The sequence below is a fragment of the Ranitomeya variabilis genome, chromosome 4 (genome assembly GCF_051348905.1).
Source record: "Ranitomeya variabilis isolate aRanVar5 chromosome 4, aRanVar5.hap1, whole genome shotgun sequence".
Classification (NCBI taxonomy): Eukaryota; Metazoa; Chordata; class Amphibia; order Anura; family Dendrobatidae; genus Ranitomeya; species Ranitomeya variabilis.
In genome coordinates this window covers 387,059,917-387,079,385 of record NC_135235.1, presented here as the reverse complement: position 1 = coordinate 387,079,385, position 19,469 = coordinate 387,059,917, and the positions used below count along the sequence as shown (strand labels likewise).

Below are 19,469 nucleotides of genomic sequence, written 5' to 3'. Positions count from 1 at the left end.
GTGCTGGGGGAAAAAATAGTAAGGTTGGAGGAGTGTTTAAACTAGGGATTGGGGGGAGGGTATTCATTTTATAGGAGGGGAAGATAGTGCAGATAGAGACCTGGTTACAAATAAGGAAGTTGGGGGTGGCGGTGGCATGGGGGGTGGGGTTAGAACAGTTAGTAATTTAAGAAAGAATAGAGGTACAGAGAGGAACATCAAGTGCATGTATACTAATGCCAGAAGCCTCGCCAACAAAATGGATGAATTAGAACTAATGTTGTTGGAGCATAATTATGACATGGTGGGGATATCTGAGATGTGGCTGGATGAGAGCCATGACTGGGCTGTTAACTTGCAGGGCTATAGTCTGTTCAGAAATGACCATACAGATAAGCGAGGGGGAGGGGTGTGTCTGTATGTAAAATCCACCTTAAAACCCATCCTGCGTGATAATATAGGTGAATCTAATGAAAATGTAGAGTCCCTGTGGGTGGAGATAAGGGGAGGGGGAAAAAATAATAAATTATTGATAGGGGTTTGTTATAAATCTCCAAAAATAATGGAAGCAATGGAGAATATCCTCGTAAAGCAAATAGATGAAGCTGCGACTCAAGGAGAAGTCATTATTATGGGGGACTTCAACTACCCTGAAATAGATTGGGGAACAGAAACCTGCAATTCCAGTAAAGGTAATCGGTTTTTGACAACTATGAGAGACAATTGCCTTTCACAACTGGTTCAGGACCCAACAAGGAGGGGGGCACTGCTAGACCTAATATTAACCAACAGGCCAGACCGCATAGCAAATATAAGGCTTGGGGGTCACTTGGGGAATAGTGATCACAAAATAATACGTTTTCAGGTCTCCTTTAATAAGATGTGTAGTAGAGGGGTGACAAGGACACTAAACATCAGGAGGGCAAATTTCCAACGGATGAGAGAGGATCTTGGTGCAATTAACTGGGACGATATCCTGAGACATAAAAATACACAAAGAAAATGGGAGACGTTTATTAGCCTCCTGGAAAGGACCTGTGCACAGTATATACTGTATGGGAATAAACATACTAGAAATAGGAGGAAACCAATATGGCTAAATAAAGCTGTAAGGGGCGCAATAAGTGACAAAAAGAAAGCATTTAGAGAATTAAAGGAAGTAGGTAGTGAGGAGGCATTAAATAAATACAAAAAATTAAATACATTCTGTAAAAAGCAAATCAAGGTAGCAAAGATTGAGACAGAGAGACTCATTGCCAGAGAGAGCAAAAATAACCCCAAAATATTCTTTAACTACATAAATTGTAAGAAACTAAAAAATGATAGTGTTGGCCCCCTTAAAAATAGTCTGGGTGAAATGGTGGATGAGGATGAGGAAAAAGCCAATATGCTAAATGACTTTTTTTCATCAGTATTTACAAAAGAAAATCCCATGGCAGCCAATATGACTAGTGATAAAAATTCCCAATTAAATGTTACCTGCTTAACCCAGCAGGAAGTACGGCGGCGTCTAAAAATCACAAAAATTGACAAATCTCCGGGCCCAGATGGGATACACCCCCGAGTACTGCAGGAACTAAGTACAGTCATTGATAGACCGTTATTTTTAATCTTTAAAGAGTCCATAATAACACGGTCTGTACCACAGGACTGGCGTATAGCAAATGTGGTGCCAATATTTAAAATGGGGATAAAAACTGAACTCGGAAATTATAGGCCAGTAGGCTTAACCTCTACTGTGGGTAAAATCCTGGAGGGCATTCTAAGGGATGCTATACTGGAGTATCTGAAGAGGAATAACCTCATGACCCAGTATCAGCACGGGTTTACTAGGGACCGTTCATGTCAGACTAATTTGATCAGCTTCTATGAAGAGGTAAGTTCTGGACTGGACCAAGGGAGCCCAGTGGATGTAGTGTATATGGACTTTTCAAAAGCTTTTGATACGGTGCCACACAAAAGGTTGATACATAAAATGAGAATAATGGGGATAGGGGAAAATATGTGTAAGTGGGTTGAGAGCTGGCTCACGGATAGGAAACAAAGGGTGGTTATTAATGGAGCACACTCGGACTGGGTCGCGGTTAGCAGTGGGGTACCACAGGGGTCAGTATTGGGCCCTCTTCTTTTTAACATATTAATGACCTTGTAGGGGGCATTCAGAGTAGAATTTCAATATTTGCAGATGACACTAAACTCTGCAGGGTAATCAATACAGAGGAGGACAATTTTATATTACAGGATGATTTATGTAAACTAGAAGCTTGGGCTGATAAATGGCAAATGAGCTTTAATGGGGATAAATGTAAGGTCATGCACTTGGGTAGAAGTAATAAGATGAATAACTATGTGCTTAATTTTAAAACTCTGGGTAAAACTGTCAATGAAAAGGACCTGGGTGTATGGGTGGATGACAAACTCATATTCAGTGGCCAGTGTCAGGCAGCTGCTACAAAGGCAAATAAAATAATGGGATGTATTAATAGAGGCATAGATGCTCATGAGGAGAACATAATTTTACCTCTATACAAGTCACTAGTGCGACCACACTTAGAATACTGTGCACAGTTCTGGTGTCCGGTGTATAAGAAAGACATAGCTGAACTACAGCGGGTACAGAGAAGAGCGACCAAGGTTATTAGAGGACTGGGGGGTCTGCAATACCAAGATAGGTTATTACACTTGGGGCTATTTAGTTTGGAAAAACGAAGGCTAAGGGGTGATCTTATGTTAATGTATAAATAGATGAGGGGACAGTACAAAGACCTTTCTGATGATCTTTTTAATCATAGACCTGAGACAGGGACAAGGGGGCATCCTCTACGTCTGGAGGAAAAAAGGTTCTGCCGTATGATGTTGTAATGAGTGATTCATTGTTTAAATTTAAGAGGGGCCTGGATACCTTTCTGGAAAAGTATACTGTTACAGGGTATGTATACTAGATTCCTTGATAAGGCGTTGATCCAGGGAACTAGTCTGATTGCCGTATGTGGGGTCGGGAAGGAATTTTTTTCCCCATGGTGGAGCTTACTCTTACCACATGGGGTTTGTTTGCCTTCCCCTGGATCAACATGGTAGGGCATGTTAGGTTAGGCTATGGGTTGAACTAGATGGACTTAAAGTCTTCCTTCAACCTTAATAACTATGTAACTTGTGGGGGGTTTCTACTGTTTAGGTACATCAGGGGCTCTGCAAATGCAACATGACACCTGCAGACCAATCCATCTAAGTCTGCATTTCAAACGGCGCTCCTTCCCTTCCGAGCTCTGCCGTGCGCCCAAACAGTGGTTCCCCCCAACATATGGGGTATCAGCATTCTCAGGACAAGTTGAACAACAACTTTTGGGTCCAATTTGTCCTGTTACCCTTAGGAAAATAAAAACGGGGCTAAAATATCATTTTCGTGGAAAAAATTTTTTTTTTTATTTTCATGGCTCTGCGTGATAAACTGTAGTGAAACACTTGTTGGTTCAAAGTTCTCACAACACATCTAGATAAGTTCCGTGGGGGGTCTAGTTTCCAATATGGGGTCACTTGTGGGGGGTTTCTACTGTTTAGGTACATCAGGGGCTCTGCAAATGCAACATGACACCTGCAGACCAATCCATCTAAGTCTGCATTTCAAACGGCGCTCCTTCCCTTCCGAGCTCTGCCGTGCGCCCAAACAGTGGTTCCCCCCAATGTATGGGGTATCAGCGTACTCAGGACAAATTGGACAATAACTTTTGTGGTCCAATTTCTCCTGTTACCCTTGGGATAAAAAAAAATTGCGGGCTAAAACATCATTTTGTGGAAAGAAAAAATGATTTTTTAATTTTCACAGCGCTACATTCTAAACTTTAGTTAAACAATTGGGGGTTAAAAGTGCTCACCACACATCTAGATAAGTTCCTTAGGGGGTCTTCTTTCCAAATGGTGTCACTTGTGGGGGTTTCCACTGTTTAGGCACATCAGGGGCTCTCCAATCGCGACATGGGTTCCGATCTCAATTCCAGCAAATCTTGCATTGAAAAGTCAAATGGCGCTCCTTCCCTTCCGAGCTCTGCCATGCGCCCAAACAGTGGTTTATCCCCATATATGAAGTATCAGCGTACTCAGGACAAATTGCACAACAACTTTTGGGGTCCAATTTATCCTGTTACCCTTGGGAAAATAAAAAATTTGGGGCAAAAAGATCATTTTTTGTGAAAATTAATGAATTCTTTTTTACGGCTCTACATTATAAACTTCTGTGAAGCACTTGGAGGTTCAAAGCGCTCACCACACATCTAGATTAGTTCCTTAGAGGGTCTACTTTCCAAAATGGTGTCACTTGTGGGGGTTTCCACTGTTTAGGCACATCAGGGGCTCTCCAATCGCGACATGGGTTCCGATCTCAATGGCGCTCCTTCCCTTCCGAGCTCTGCCATGTGCCCAATCAATGATTTACCCCAACATGTGGGGTATCGGCGTACTCAGGACAAATTGTACAACGACTTTTTTGGTCCAATTTCTCCTGTTACCCTTGGTAAAATAAAACAAATTGGATCTGAAGTGAAAATTTTGTGAAAAAAAAGTTAAACGTTCAATTTTTTTTAAACATTCCAAAAATTCCTGTGAAGCACCTGAAGGGTTAATAAACTTTTTGAATGTGGTTTTGAGTACCTTGAGGGGTGCAGTTTTTAGAATGGTGTAACTTTTGGGCATTTTCTGTCATACAGACCCCTCAAAGTCACTTCAAGTGTGAGGTGGTCCGTAAAAAAAATGGTTTTGAAAATTTTGTTGCAAAAATGAGAAATCGCTGGTCAACTTTTAACCCTTATAACTCCCTAACAAAAAAAAATTATGTTTCCAAAATTGTGCTGATGTAAAGCAGACATGTGGGAAATGTTGTTTATTAACTATATTATGTGATATAACTCTCTAAGGGCATAAAAACTAAAAGTTTGAAAATTGCTAAATTGTCATAATTTTTGACAAATTTTTGTTTTTTTCACAAATAAATGCAAGTCATATCGAAGAAGTTTTACCATTATCATGAAGTACAATATGTCACGAGAAAACAATGTCAGAATCAGCAGGATCCGTTGAAGCGTTTCAGAGTTATGACCTCATAAAGTGACAGTGGTCAGAATTGTAAAAATTGGCCCTGTCACTTAGGTGAAAACAGGCTTTGGGGTGAAGGGGTTAATGGTACTAGGAGGGAGTAATAAGGTGGGTCAGTGCACTTTCGGCTCATTTGCACTAAATAGATATCTTTCCTCTGGCTCATCTTTTTGAGATCAGATCGGCATGCATGAACTTATATTCTTGTTACCTACGCAGCCATGTATTCTGGTTACACTAAATATCTTCATAGAATCTATTTAAAACCACATTCCTAATATTATGTAGGAACCCTTTGTGCCATCAAATCAGCTCTGACCAGTCAAGGCATGGCCTCCACAAAACCAAGAAGGTGTCCTGTGGTATCTGGCAGGATACTTTAGGCTGTGTTCACACATGTCGTTTTTGCAGCATTTTTTTTGTTCAGCCAAAACCTTCACTGTTGTAAGTATAAATGCTGTGTATTGGACACCGCTATTTGCAGTGGGGGGGTTTTGTGCATTTTTTTTTTTTGTGTGCGTTTTTCAGATCTCATGTGTAATTTGTCTACAGTACATTAAAAAAGCACTTCCATCAAAGTTTTTATCCTCTAAATAGATTGCAATCATCATATAATGGCACGGTGTACTTACAATTGCTCTTTTTGCCTTTCTACTTAGTTAATTTTTCTCATTTTCATTAGGTCTATGACATCATGTGACTAAAAACTGACTAGCTGAATCCTCTGTATAGAAGCCGGAGGTCTCTTTTTCCCATCATGATTCACTGCAACAGTCCCTGGCAGGAGGAGGAGGGAGCAGCTGGGTCAGGAGTGGAGGAAGGGAATTATTTATGCAGGGAAAAAAGACTTCCTGTTTCAACATAGAGAAGAACTTACTGGGTAGAAAGGCAAAATGATTGCAATATACTAAAAGGTATCTTTAATAAACATTATACATCTGGAATAGTATCCAAGACCCCTAACGTCCTGCTCAGATCCTCCAGACAGTACCATTCCGTGTGGCGGAAGGGACTAATCATTCTCGATATTTCATGAGGGCTATAGTGGAAATACTTTCCCTGCAGATTTTTCTTTACTCCTTTCCGCCTCTATTAATTCAATTCTCAGTAAGTGTTTCATCTGGGCGATTATCATCACCATCGATGGGGTGCTTGGTTTAAGCCATTCGCCAAATTAACCATGTAAGGCTACAACTAAGAATGTGTGGATGTTTTTAGGGATATTTGCTTTAACTCCTGTGGGTTGTGTCTTTGGGGGTCTTAACTGGTGAAATAGCAGTTTGTGGCGTTTGTGGGAGATGGATTCCCCAGCACGATCGAACCTGCCCCCTACCTGTTTCCAGTACTCTCTAACTGCCCTGCGTTCCCACACCCTGTGCCAGAGAGTTGTTGAAGGCGTTCCGCACTTAGGGCACACTGTAATCCTGTCGGGGAATCTAGGAGAGGATGGGATATTGAAACCATATAATGCTGTATGCATGAGCTTACAATAGGTTTCCCTCCATCTTTCACATAAAATGGATTTTCTTACCTGTTCCCACCCCTGTAGAATTGTCTCTGCGATATCCTTATCCCCGGTCCATTTCTCCCAAGTCTTAAACAGCTTGTTCTGCTTTAGCTTCAGGAATTTATGTCTTACAGTGTTGTAGATTAAGGATATTCTCGCATACTGAGTGTTCATACCCATTCTATTATCTAGAATATGTAGTTCCATTTCATTTAACAGCCTACGAAGTCTAGATAAGCAAAAAGAATGGACGTGCATGACTTATAGGAAGTATCTGCTTTCTATATGGAATTTGTCCATGATTTCTTGTGGGCTCAGCCATCGTTTAACCTCCGTATGCATAATGTCCCCTGCTTTCTTCATGTTATCGCCTGCTATCGCTCTATTGATTTCTGTTCCCTGGGGAAATTCTGGGTGACCAAATAGTGACATATGTTTAGAGATCTGGAAGGGAAGGCCGAATGCCTTCCTTACTATCTTCCAGCATACGATCGTATCTCGAAGCAATAGGGAGGATTTTACGTTTTGCGGGAGTTTGGCCTGTTTTGTATGTAAGAGGGCATTTAATTCCAAGGGCGCCGCCAGCTGTCTTTCCAATTGGGTATTAGAGTAGCAGTTAGTCTCCTGTAGCCAATCTATCACATGTCTAAAAAGACTTGCTATGTGGTAGGCTCTGACATTCGGAAAATTGATCCCATCTTCACTCCTAGTTAGCATCAGCTTTCCCAATGCGATTCTGGGCCTTTTACCTGCCCAAATAAAATGGGTAAAAGCTCTATTTATTTTGTTTATATCTAGATGTTTGAGTATCAGTGGTAATGTCTGTAATGGGTATAGTGGTCTGGCAAAACTGATCATTTTGATTAAACGGCATCTTCCCAGTAGAGATAGCGGTAGATTCTGCCATCTCCGAAGTTCTTCTAGCATTTTTTCGATGACAGGCGTATAATGTAGTGAATATAGTTGTGCCGGGAGCCTGCCTATCTTAATTCCCAGGTAGGTGATATGTGTCTTTGCAATATGTAGTTCTAAACCTAGTTTATTCCATTGTTCTGCAGTTTTGTCCCCCAATTCCAAGAGTTCGCTCTTGGCGATATTGACCTTATAGGCCAAGTATTCACCGAATTTCTGGATAAACTGAAAGATATTTCCTAATTGTTCCAGTGGCAGGGACAAAAAACAAGATGATATCATCAGCAAATAATGCTATTTTAGTGCTGCTAGCGCACACCCCGATTCCCTCAAATAAATCTGATTCTTCCATATACTGAGCAAAGGGTTCCAATGCCAAGTTGAACAGTAGTGGTGACATCGGGCACCCCTGCCTGGTCTTTTATATAAATGAAATGGCTGAGAGAGGAAGCCTGGCGTGTGTATTCTAGCTGTCTGGTCCCGATACACCCCCTCCAGGTATATTCTAAAATTGTGAATCTATGTTTATCACCTGCGCTGAGAAGTATTACTCCTGCAGAGGAGTGTATAGATGAATACGGAATTAACACCTGCACTAGAGAGAGAGAAGATTCCGTTCAGAGGATTAGGTACGATATACAGACACTTACTCAAAGGCCGCACTAGTGTATTTAGTGGCCAGGTTCAATTATTAAGGCTATATCCTCTAGTGCAAAAATAGTTTTATGCATGCAATCGTGCACTTACTAGTTATAAGGACGATGATGCCTTGGAATCTATGTGTCAGTCCTCTTCAGATAGTCAGGTGTGGTAGGCTCCGCGTCACAGGATCGTGTAACTGGGGGGGTGGGGGGGTGGTACAGGAGCGTCTTTCCCCCGGAAAGGCTCTCCTTGCTGGGCGTCAGGAGCTAAGCAGTATCCTCCGGCTTCTAGCGTGCCCCGGCCGGAAGCGACGCCGATGCAGTGGCATAGTGTAAAAGGGGTGTGGCGGGTATTGAGACGTCACAGCTAATGGGCGGGCGCGTGTTGGGACAACCAATGCAACGCGTTACGAAGGATTCTTTGTCAGGGCCAAGTGTGCACCCGTATACAGTACAGACCAAAAGTTTGGACACACCTTCTCATTTAAAGATTTTTCTGCATTTTCATGACTGAAAATTGTACATTCACACTGAAGGCATCAAAACTATGAATAAACACATGTGGAGTTATATACTTAACAAAAAAGTGTGAAACAACTGAAATTATGTCTTATATTCTAGGTTCTTCAAAGTAGCCACCTTTTGCTTTGATGACTGCTTTGCACACTCTTGGCAGTCTCTTGATGAGCTTCAAGAAGTAGTCACCGGGAATGGTCTTCCAAGAATCTTGAAGGAGTTCCCAGAGATGCTTAGCACTCGATTGGGTTCAGGTCTGGTGACTGTGGAGGCCAGGTCATCTGGCGTAGCAGCCCATCACTCTCCTTCTTGGTCAAATAGCCCTTACAAAGCCTGGAGGTGTGTTTGGGGTCATTGTCCTGTTGAAAAATAAATGATGGTCCAACTAAACGCAAACCGGACGGAATAGCATGCCGCAGCAAGATGCTGTGGTAGCCATGCTGGTTCAGTATGCCTTCAATTTTGAATAAATCCCCAACAGTGTCACCAGCAAAGCACCCCCACACCATCACAGCTCCTCCTTCAATGGTTCACGGTGGGATTCAGGCATGTAGAGTCCATCCGTTCACCTTTTCTGCGTCGCACAAAGACACGGTGGTTGGAACCAAAGATCTCAAATTTGGACTCATCAGACCAAAGCACAGATTTCCACTGATCTAATGTCCATTCCTTGTGTTCTTTAGCCCAAACAAGTCTCTTCTGCTTGTTGTCTGTCCTTAGCAGTGGTTTCCTAGCAGCTATTTTACCATGAAGGCCTGCTGCACAAAGTCTCCTCTTAACAGTTGTTGTAGAGATGTGTCTGCTGCTAGAACGCTGTGTGGCATTGACCTGGTCTCTAATCTGAGCTGCTGTTAACCTGCGACTTCTGATGCTGTTGACTTGGATAAACTTATCCTCAGAAGCAGAGGTGACTCTTGGTCTTCCTTTCCTGGGGCAGTCCTCCTGTGAGCCAGTTTCTTTGTAGCGCTTGATGGTTTTTGCAACTGCACTTGGGGACACTTCAAAGTTTGCCCTATTTTTCGGACTGACTGACCTTCATTTCTTAAAGTAATGATGGCTACTCGTTTTTCTTTACTTAGAATTTGTATTATGGCAAGAAAAAAGCAGCTAACAGTCTATTCAGTAGGACTATCAGCTGCGTATCCACCAGACTTCAGCACAACACAACTGATGGTCCCAACCCCTTTTATAAGGCAAGAAATCCCACTTATTAAACCTGACAGGGTACACCTGTGAAGTGAAAACCATTTCCGGTGACTACCTCTTGAAGCTCATCAAGTGACTGCCAAGAGTGTGCAAAGCAGTCATCAAAGCAAAAGGTGGCTACTTTGAAGAGCCTAGAATATAAGACACATTTTCCGTTGTTTCACACTTTTTTGTTAAGTATATAATTCCACATGTGTTAATTCATAGTTTTGATGCCTTCAGTGTGAATGTACAATTTTCATAGTCATGAAAATACAGAAAAATCTTTAAATGGGAAGCAGTGTCCAAACTTTTGGTCTGTACTGTATGTGGAGGAAAACTTCTGTTTGGGTGAATGGCAGGGCTCGGAAGGGAAGGAGTGTCGCATTTTGGGAGTCCCTGATGTGCCTAAACAGTGGAAACCCCTCACAAGTAACCCCATTTTGGAAATGATCTATTGTTTTCTGGTAAGTAAGTTTTATTATGTACTGGCATACGTAAGTTATGTAAAGTGCATCAGGTTGGCATACGCGAGTTTTGCAGTATACATTACGTTGGCATACATGAGTATGCGTCAGGAATTAACCCCTTAACGACTGCCAATATGCCTTTTAGCGGTGGCAGTTAAGGGTATTTATGCCTCAGCACTGCTTTTTAACTGCTGAGATATAAGGTTTCCCAGCATCGGAAAATCTCAGGGGTCTCGGCTAGCCATGACCCTGGAGAACATGATTCGGGTCAGTTTTTACTCATTCACAGAGTAACAGCGATTGCAAAAAAAAAAAAAAAAAAGGCTGATTTCCTATTTTTTCTCTCTTCCCTGATATGATCTAGCACATGAGGGGAGAAATGGGGTCCCCCGGAGTTCCCCTGATACCTCAAGCACTTCCTGCATACCCCGGTCCTGTCCTCTGGCCCTCAGCGTCTTCTTCCAGTAAGAAAATGGCAGGCACATGTACAGTGGGTCCGCCAAGATCTGCCGGCCAGCACATGGCAACAATATGAAATTTTTCCTTTTGGTTCATTTTGGTCACTGTGATACAGTCTATCACAGTGATCAAAATAAAAAAAAGTAAACCAAACCACCTGATATCACCCCCTTTGTTCGGTAAAAATAATGAAATAAAAAACATGTATTTCCATTTTTACATTAAGGTTAGGGTTGGCGCTGAAGTTGGGGTTAGGGTTTCCACTGTATGGTACATCAGGGGGTCTCCAAACACAATATAGCGCCCGCCATTGATTCCAGCCAATTTTGCGTTCAATAAGTCAAACGGTGCTCCCTCATTTCTGAGCCCTGCCATGCGCCCAAACAGTGGCTTTCCCCCACATATGGGGTATCAGCATACTCAGGATAAATTGCACAACAAATTTGTTTGTCCATTTTCTCCTGATACCCTTGTGAAAATAAAAAGGTTTGATTCCAAAGTAATTTTTTTTGTGAAAAAAGTAAAATGTTCATTTTTTTCCTTCCACATTGCTTTAGTTCTCGTGAAGCACCTGAAGGGTTAAACATGATTACTCTAGTCTACATCATTGAAAATGCATTACTGCCATAGAAAATGGGAAAAAAGCGCTATATAAATGTACACATGAAATATTTATCTGCAAAAATTGCTGTGAAAAAAGGAAGGTACTTTGCGCATAGATTGGCCAATATATGTGAGCCCAATTGCCAGTAAAGGCGTCCTTCGTAATTTGGGTCCCTGTCCTGTTTTGTCACCTCTCGATGTGGCAACTGGGCTCACATATATTGGCCAATCTGTGCACGAACTACCTTGCAGATAAATATTTTATGTGTACATTATATAGCGCTTTTCTATGGCAGTAATGCATTTTCAATGTTCTAGACTAGAGTAATTCTTGGTAAATCATGGTGCAACCTTTATAGTTTTTCAACTTATATGCTTTTTTTTTGGTTGGTGCCTGTACAGTACACACTAGCTTGGATGTGCTGGTCTTTTTCTCTATTTGTATGAAGTACAATATGTCACGCAAAAAAAACAATCTCAGAATCAGTGGGATCCGTTGAAGCATTCCAGAGCTATAACCTCAAAGTGACAGTGGTCAGAACTGTAAAAATTGGATAGGTTATTAAGTACCAAATTGGCTCGGTCACTAAGGGGTTTAAAGAACATGTAACTAGGCCACAACATACCATGGATGTCAATATTCTGGCACCAGTTTTTCCTTAAGCCTCCTGAGGAACTACATGATGGAGATACTCGTCAAGGCTGTTTAAAGGACAGGGGCTGCAGATAAGTGACATTTTAATCTGGACTCCCCGTCATTTGTTTATGACTGGGTGGTACATATACCGTATTTTTCAGACTTTAAGATGCACCAGAACATAATACGCACCCTAAATTTTCAGAAGGAAAATAGGGGAAAAAAATAATGCATCAAATGGGGGTCCGTCTTACAGTGCTGAATTCAGCTTACCCGGGGTAGGAATCGACAGCGCTGGTGGAGCGGAGTCACAGGGAGTGTTTGGTGGTCCGGTGATATGACCCAGACTGATGCGCAGGTTCGGCAGTGCGGGGGGGCTACGGTGACATTTTGTGACAGCCCAGAGCCCCCGCACATCCATTGCTGCGAATGCGGTGGTCTCCGGGAAATCCCATCCCAGTGCTGCAGGTTCGGTGGTGCAGGGGCTGCGGCAGCATTTTGTGAAAGCCCGAAGCCCCCTCACTGCCATTGCCTCAATGCTGAGGTCTCTGGGGAAAAAGGCCGCCGAAGGTGGCGCATGTGCAGATTGAGATCTCGGGAGACGATATCTAGGAGTCAAGATCTCAATCTGGGCATGCGCCGCCTCTGGTGGCCATTTTCCCAGGGGCCACAGCATCGAGGCAATAGAAGTGCGGGGCCTCCATGCTTTCACAAAATGTTGCCACTGCCGCACCAGGCTGGGATGGGAGCGAGATCAGCTGCTGTGTCAGACCACAGAAAGGATCGCCCGACTGCTGCTGCCACCACAATAACTAAGTACATGCCGACTATAACACGCACCCACATTTTGCCCCATAATTTTTTCAGAATAAAGTGCATTTTATAGTCCGAAAAATATGGTAATTACTTTAATTTACTTTATCACAGTAGGGACATACTTTAGTAATTGATAAAAAAAAACTCTATCAGAGTATTTATATGTAGAACATCCCATAATTCTAATTTACAGTGCTTTACCCAAAATTCACAAGAGGGATCTTTTCACCCCTGTTCAGACCTATCATTGCAAGGATAGGTGGTTTGGGTGAAAAAATGGGAGCATGGATTGATCACTACCTTAAGTCCTTAGCATGTGCAATACCTGGCTACATTAGAGATATAAAAAAGCGAATAGTATTAAAAAATATTCCGGGCACTCAAATTATAAATGATTGAGCTGCAATTTAGTAAGACTATCCAACCATTTGATGGAGCAATTCGTAGTCACACATTTTTTAATAGGTTCAGCACATATAGTAAGGATTTGATAGATTTTTTTAAATATCCTCAGTCACCTTGTTATCGACTCAATTACTTTACCTTTGACAATTTTATGTGCAAAAATGTGGAGTAAGCACAGGAGGTAAATTTTTACCGTCTTTAGTGAATTTAGCAGTGGATGTATGGGAGGAAAGATTCCTCTAATGAGATTAAACCATTTCAAGATGTGATAGTCTATAAAATGTCCATAAAATTCTATCTGATTATAAAATGGAAAGTTATTATTCATGTATGAAACAAAAGCATAATTAAAATTCAGGCGCTGGCTGGGCTCAAGGCACGGGCACAAGCGCTGGCTGGGCTCAAGGCACGGGCACAAGCGCTGGCTGGGCTCAAGGCACGGGCACAAGCGCTGGCTGGGCTCAAGGCACGGGCACAAGCGCTGGCTGGGCTCAAGGCACGGGCACAAGCGCTGGCTGGGCTCAAGGCACGGGCACAAGCGCTGGCTGGGCTCAAGGCACGGGCACAAGCGCTGGCTGGGCTCAAGCGCTGGCTGGGCTCAAGGCACGGGCACAAGCGCTGGCTGGGCTCAAGGCACGGGCACAAGCGCTGGCTAGGCATAAGGCATACGGCCAACTCTTTGCATAAAGGGTTAGGCACCCATAGGGGTGAAGAGCTAGCTTTCACCCCTCTACTCTGTACTTGGACATTTAGGACTAGATCCTTTGTTGTACAGTGCGGAGCCTCTCCATAACCCCATGCTCCAAGCGACCAGGCACTTCTTGTCTGTCCTCCGTAAATGGGTAATGCCTTCTTCCCCAATTACAGTCGTGCACCGTGTTCAGACGGGACAAGAGCGAAGAGCGTTAATCCTGCCCTGTGTGCATAACCAACATGAAGCTAAAGACAAAAAAAAAAAAAACGTAAGGGGCTCTAAAGTGCTGGCTAGGCTTAAGGCGTGGGCACAAGTGCTGGCTAGGCTTAAGGCGTGGGCACAAGTGCTGGCTAGGCTTAAGGCGTGGGCACAAGTGCTGGCTAGGCTTAAGGCGTGGGCACAAGTGCTGGCTAGGCTTAAGGCGTGGGCACAAGTGCTGGCTAGGCTTAAGGCGTGGGCACAAGTGCTGGCTAGGCTTAAGGCGTGGGCACAAGTGCTGGCAAGGCTTAAGGCATGGGCACAAGTGCTGGCTAGGCTTAAGGCAGGGGCACAAGTGCTGGCTAGGCTTAAGGCATACGGCTAACTCTTTGCACTTTTTGCATAAAGGGTTAGGCACCCATAGGGGTGAAGAGCTAGCTTTCACCCCTCTACTCTCTACTTGGACATTTAGGACTAGATCCTTTGTTGTACAGTGTGGAGCCTCTCCATAACCCCATGCTCCAAGCGACCAGGCACTTCTTGTCTGTCCTCCGTAAATGAGTAATGCCTTCTTCCACAATTACAGTCGTGCATGCGCATTCAGACGGGACAAGAGCGAAGAGCGTAAAGCCTGCCCTGTGTGCATAAACATGAAGCTAAAGACAAAAAACCAAACATGTAAGGGGCTCTAAAGTGCTGGCTGGGCTCAAGGCGCGGGCACACGTGCTGGCTGGGCTCAGGGCGCGGGCACACGTGCTGGCTGGACTCAGGCACACGTGCTGGCTGGGCTCAGGGCGCCGGCACACGTGCTGGCTGGGCTCAGGGCGCCGGCACACGTGCTGGCTGGCCTCAGGGCGCCGGCACACGTGCTGGCTGGCCTCAGGGCGCCGGCACACGTGCTGGCTGGGCTCAGGGCGCCGGCACACGTGCTGGCTGGGCTCAGGGCGCCGGCACACGTGCTGGCTGGGCTCAGGGCGCCGGCACACGTGCTGGCTGGGCTCAGGGCGCCGGCACACGTGCTGGCTGGGCTCAGGGCGCCGGCACACGTGCTGGCTGGGCTCAGGGCGCCGGCACACGTGCTGGCTGGGCTCAAGGCTAACTCTTTGCATGAAGGGTGAGGCACCCATAGGGGTGAAGAGCTAGTTTTGAACCCTCTGCTCTGTACTTGGACATTTAGGACTAAATACTTTGTTGCACAGTGAGGAGCCATTCCACAACTCCATGCTCCAAATGACCATGGACTTCTGACCTCTGTAAATGGGTAGTGCCCAAGACGCTATTTACAGTCGTGTATGCTAGTCCTGTGTGCCTAACCAATATTAAATGAAAGACATTAAAAAAGGAAAGAACACTTACCAGTCAACACAGCATTTTCCACACAGATTAAAAAAAGCAATAGAAAATAGACTAAAGCTGTTCATGGCTAAAATGTTTTATTCTGGCCATGTTCTAAAGCATATGGGTATGTTCTAAAGCATTTTTAAAAACAAATACATTTGCCCAGGGCAAAGCAGAGGGTCCCCCCCAGAGCCCAGGGCAAGGCAGAGGGTCCCCCCCAGAGCCCAGGGCAAGGCAAAGGGTCCCCCCCAGAGCGCACGGGTCAGCAAAGGGTCCCCCCCAGAGCGCACGGGTCAGCAAAGGGTCCCCCCCAGAGCGCACGGGTCAGCAAAGGGTCCCCCCCCAGAGCGCACGGGTCAGCAAAGGGTCCCCCCAGAGCGCACGGGTCAGCAAAGGGTCCCCCCACAGAGCGCACGGGTCAGCAAAGGGTCCCCCCACAGAGCGCACGGGTCAGCAAAGGGTCCCCCCACAGAGCGCACGGGTCAGCAAAGGGTCCCCCCACAGAGCGCACGGGTCAGCAAAGGGTCCCCCCACAGAGCGCACGGGTCAGCAAAGGGTCCCCCCACAGAGCGCACGGGTCAGCAAAGGGTCCCCCCACAGAGCGCACGGGTCAGCAAAGGGTCCCCCCACAGAGCGCACGGGTCAGCAAAGGGTCCCCCCACAGAGCGCACGGGTCAGCAAAGGGTCCCCCCACAGAGCGCACGGGTCAGCAAAGGGTCCCCCCACAGAGCGCACGGGTCAGCAAAGGGTCCCCCCACAGAGCGCACGGGTCAGCAAAGGGTCCCCCCACAGAGCGCACGGGTCAGCAAAGGGTCCCCCCACAGAGCGCACGGGTCAGCAAAGGGTCCCCCCACAGAGCGCACGGGTCAGCAAAGGGTCCCCCCACAGAGCGCACGGGTCAGCAAAGGGTCCCCCCCACAGAGCGCACGGGTCAGCAAAGGGTCCCCCACAGAGCGCACGGGTCAGCAAAGGGTCCCCCACAGAGCGCACGGGTCAGCAAAGGGTCCCCCACAGAGCGCACGGGTCAGCAAAGGGTCCCCCACAGAGCGCACGGGTCAGCAAGGGGTCCCCCACAGAGCGCACGGGTCAGCAAGGGGTCCCCCACAGAGCGCACGGGTCAGCAAAGGGTCCCCCACAGAGCGCACGGGTCAGCAAAGGGTCCCCCACAGAGCGCACGGGTCAGCAAAGGGTCCCCCACAGAGCGCACGGGTCAGCAAAGGGTCCCCCACAGAGCGCACGGGTCAGCAAAGGGTCCCCCACAGAGCGCACGGGTCAGCAAAGGGTCCCCCACAGAGCGCACGGGTCAGCAAAGGGTCCCCCACAGAGCGCACGGGTCAGCAAAGGGTCCCCCACAGAGCGCACGGGTCAGCAAAGGGTCCCCCACAGAGCGCACGGGTCAGCAAAGGGTCCCCCACAGAGCGCACGGGTCAGCAAAGGGTCCCCCACAGAGCGCACGGGTCAGCAAAGGGTCCCCCACAGAGCGCACGGGTCAGCAAAGGGTCCCCCACAGAGCGCACGGGTCAGCAAAGGGTCCCCCACAGAGCGCACGGGTCAGCAAAGGGTCCCCCACAGAGCGCACGGGTCAGCAAAGGGTCCCCCACAGAGCGCACGGGTCAGCAAAGGGTCCCCCACAGAGCGCACGGGTCAGCAAAGGGTCCCCCACAGAGCGCACGGGTCAGCAAAGGGTCCCCCACAGAGCGCACGGGTCAGCAAAGGGTCCCCCACAGAGCGCACGGGTCAGCAAAGGGTCCCCCACAGAGCGCACGGGTCAGCAAAGGGTCCCCCACAGAGCGCACGGGTCAGCAAAGGGTCCCCCCACAGAGCGCACGGGTCAGCAAAGGGTCCCCCCACAGAGCGCACGGGTCAGCAAAGGGTCCCCCCACAGAGCGCACGGGTCAGCAAAGGGTCCCCCCACAGAGCGCACGGGTCAGCAAAGGGTCCCCCCACAGAGCGCACGGGTCAGCAAAGGGTCCCCCCACAGAGCGCACGGGTCAGCAAAGGGTCCCCCACAGAGCGCACGGGTCAGCAAAGGGTCCCCCACAGAGCGCACGGGTCAGCAAAGGGTCCCCCACAGAGCGCACGGGTCAGCAAAGGGTCCCCCACAGAGCGCACGGGTCAGCAAAGGGTCCCACAGAGCGCACGGGTCAGCAAAGGGTCCCCCACAGAGCGCACGGGTCAGCAAAGGGTCCCCCACAGAGCGCACGGGTCAGCAAAGGGTCCCCCACAGAGCGCACGGGTCAGCAAAGGGTCCCCCACAGAGCGCACGGGTCAGCAAAGGGTCCCCCACAGAGCGCACGGGTCAGCAAAGGGTCCCCCACAGAGCGCACGGGTCAGCAAAGGGTCCCCCACAGAGCGCACGGGTCAGCAAAGGGTCCCCCACAGAGCGCACGGGTCAGCAAAGGGTCCCCCACAGAGCGCACGGGTCAGCAAAGGGTCCCCCACAGAGCGCACGGGTCAGCAAAGGGTCCCCCACAGAGCGCACGGGTCAGCAAAGGGTCCCCCACAGAGCGCACGGGTCAGCAAAGGGTCCCCCACAGAGCGCACGGGTCAGCAAAGGGTCCCCCACAGAGCGCACGGGTCAGCAAAGGGTCCCCCACAGAGCGCACGGGTCAGCAAAGGGTCCCCCACAGAGCGCACGGGTCAGCAAAGGGTCCCCCACAGAGCGCACGGGTCAGCAAAGGGTCCCCCACAGAGCGCACGGGTCAGCAAAGGGTCCCCCACAGAGCGCACGGGTCAGCAAAGGGTCCCCCACAGAGCGCACGGGTCAGCAAAGGGTCCCCCACAGAGCGCACGGGTCAGCAAAGGGTCCCCCACAGAGCGCACGGGTCAGCAAAGGGTCCCCCACAGAGCGCACGGGTCAGCAAAGGGTCCCCCACAGAGCGCACGGGTCAGCAAAGGGTCCCCCACAGAGCGCACGGGTCAGCAAAGGGTCCCCCACAGAGCGCACGGGTCAGCAAAGGGTCCCCCACAGAGCGCACGGGTCAGCAAAGGGTCCCCCACAGAGCGCACGGGTCAGCAAAGGGTCCCCCACAGAGCGCACGGGTCAGCAAAGGGCCCCCACAGAGCGCACGGGTCAGCAAAGGGCCCCCACAGAGCGCACGGGTCAGCAAAGGGCCCCCACAGAGCGCACGGGTCAGCAAAGGGCCCCCACAGAGCGCACGGGTCAGCAAAGGGCCCCCACAGAGCGCACGGGTCAGCAAAGGGCCCCCACAGAGCGCACGGGTCAGCAAAGGGCCCCCACAGAGCGCACGGGTCAGCAAAGGGCCCCCACAGAGCGCACGGGTCAGCAAAGGGTCCCCACAGAGCGCACGGGTCAGCAAAGGGTCCCCACAGAGCGCACGGGTCAGCAAAGGGTCCCCACAGAGCGCACGGGTCAGCAAAGGGTCCCCACAGAGCGCACGGGTCAGCAAAGGGTCCCCACAGAGCGCACGGGTCAGCAAAGGGTCCCCACAGAGCGCACGGGTCAGCAAAGGGTCCCCACAGAGCGCACGGGTCAGCAAAGGGTCCCCACAGAGCGCACGGGTCAGCAAAGGGTCCCCACAGAGCGCACGGGTCAGCAAAGGGTCCCCACAGACCCGTCCCCAAACCACACAGTATACATCGCAGAGCCAGCAATACGGAGCGCCCCACAGAGCACGCAATGAACAACCCTCCCCCAAACTGAGCCAACTACAAAGGCCCCACGGCAGAATACAATGCAGAGCCCCCACGCACACGGACTACAACAAGCAGAGCCACACACAATGCAGAGCCTACACACCGCCTTCCAGGCAGAGAACACAATGAAATAAAAACAAAAACCACACTGCTCTCCTAACCCCCATTTCCCCGCTGCTCCTCAGCAGTGTGCCGCGCAATGAGTGACGTGCACGGACGTCACCGGCAGCTCTCCCCCATCATTGCTTTCTTCTGTGTGGGCAAGTATCACGATACAGTTAAATGCGTGATGGAAGAAGCTGGTAACGGACCCTAGAGACATATAACGTTTTCCAGCCCAACTATGGCGTGCGACAGCTCTTATCTT

At 48.3% G+C, this 19,469-nt stretch overlaps 1 protein-coding gene across 1 annotated transcript in view; it reads left to right on the top strand.

The window, feature by feature from the left end:
- Positions 1-19,469, top strand: part of LOC143767884 (uncharacterized) — a 139,478-nt gene that overhangs the window by 7,640 nt on the left and 112,369 nt on the right. The window lies entirely within an intron of this gene.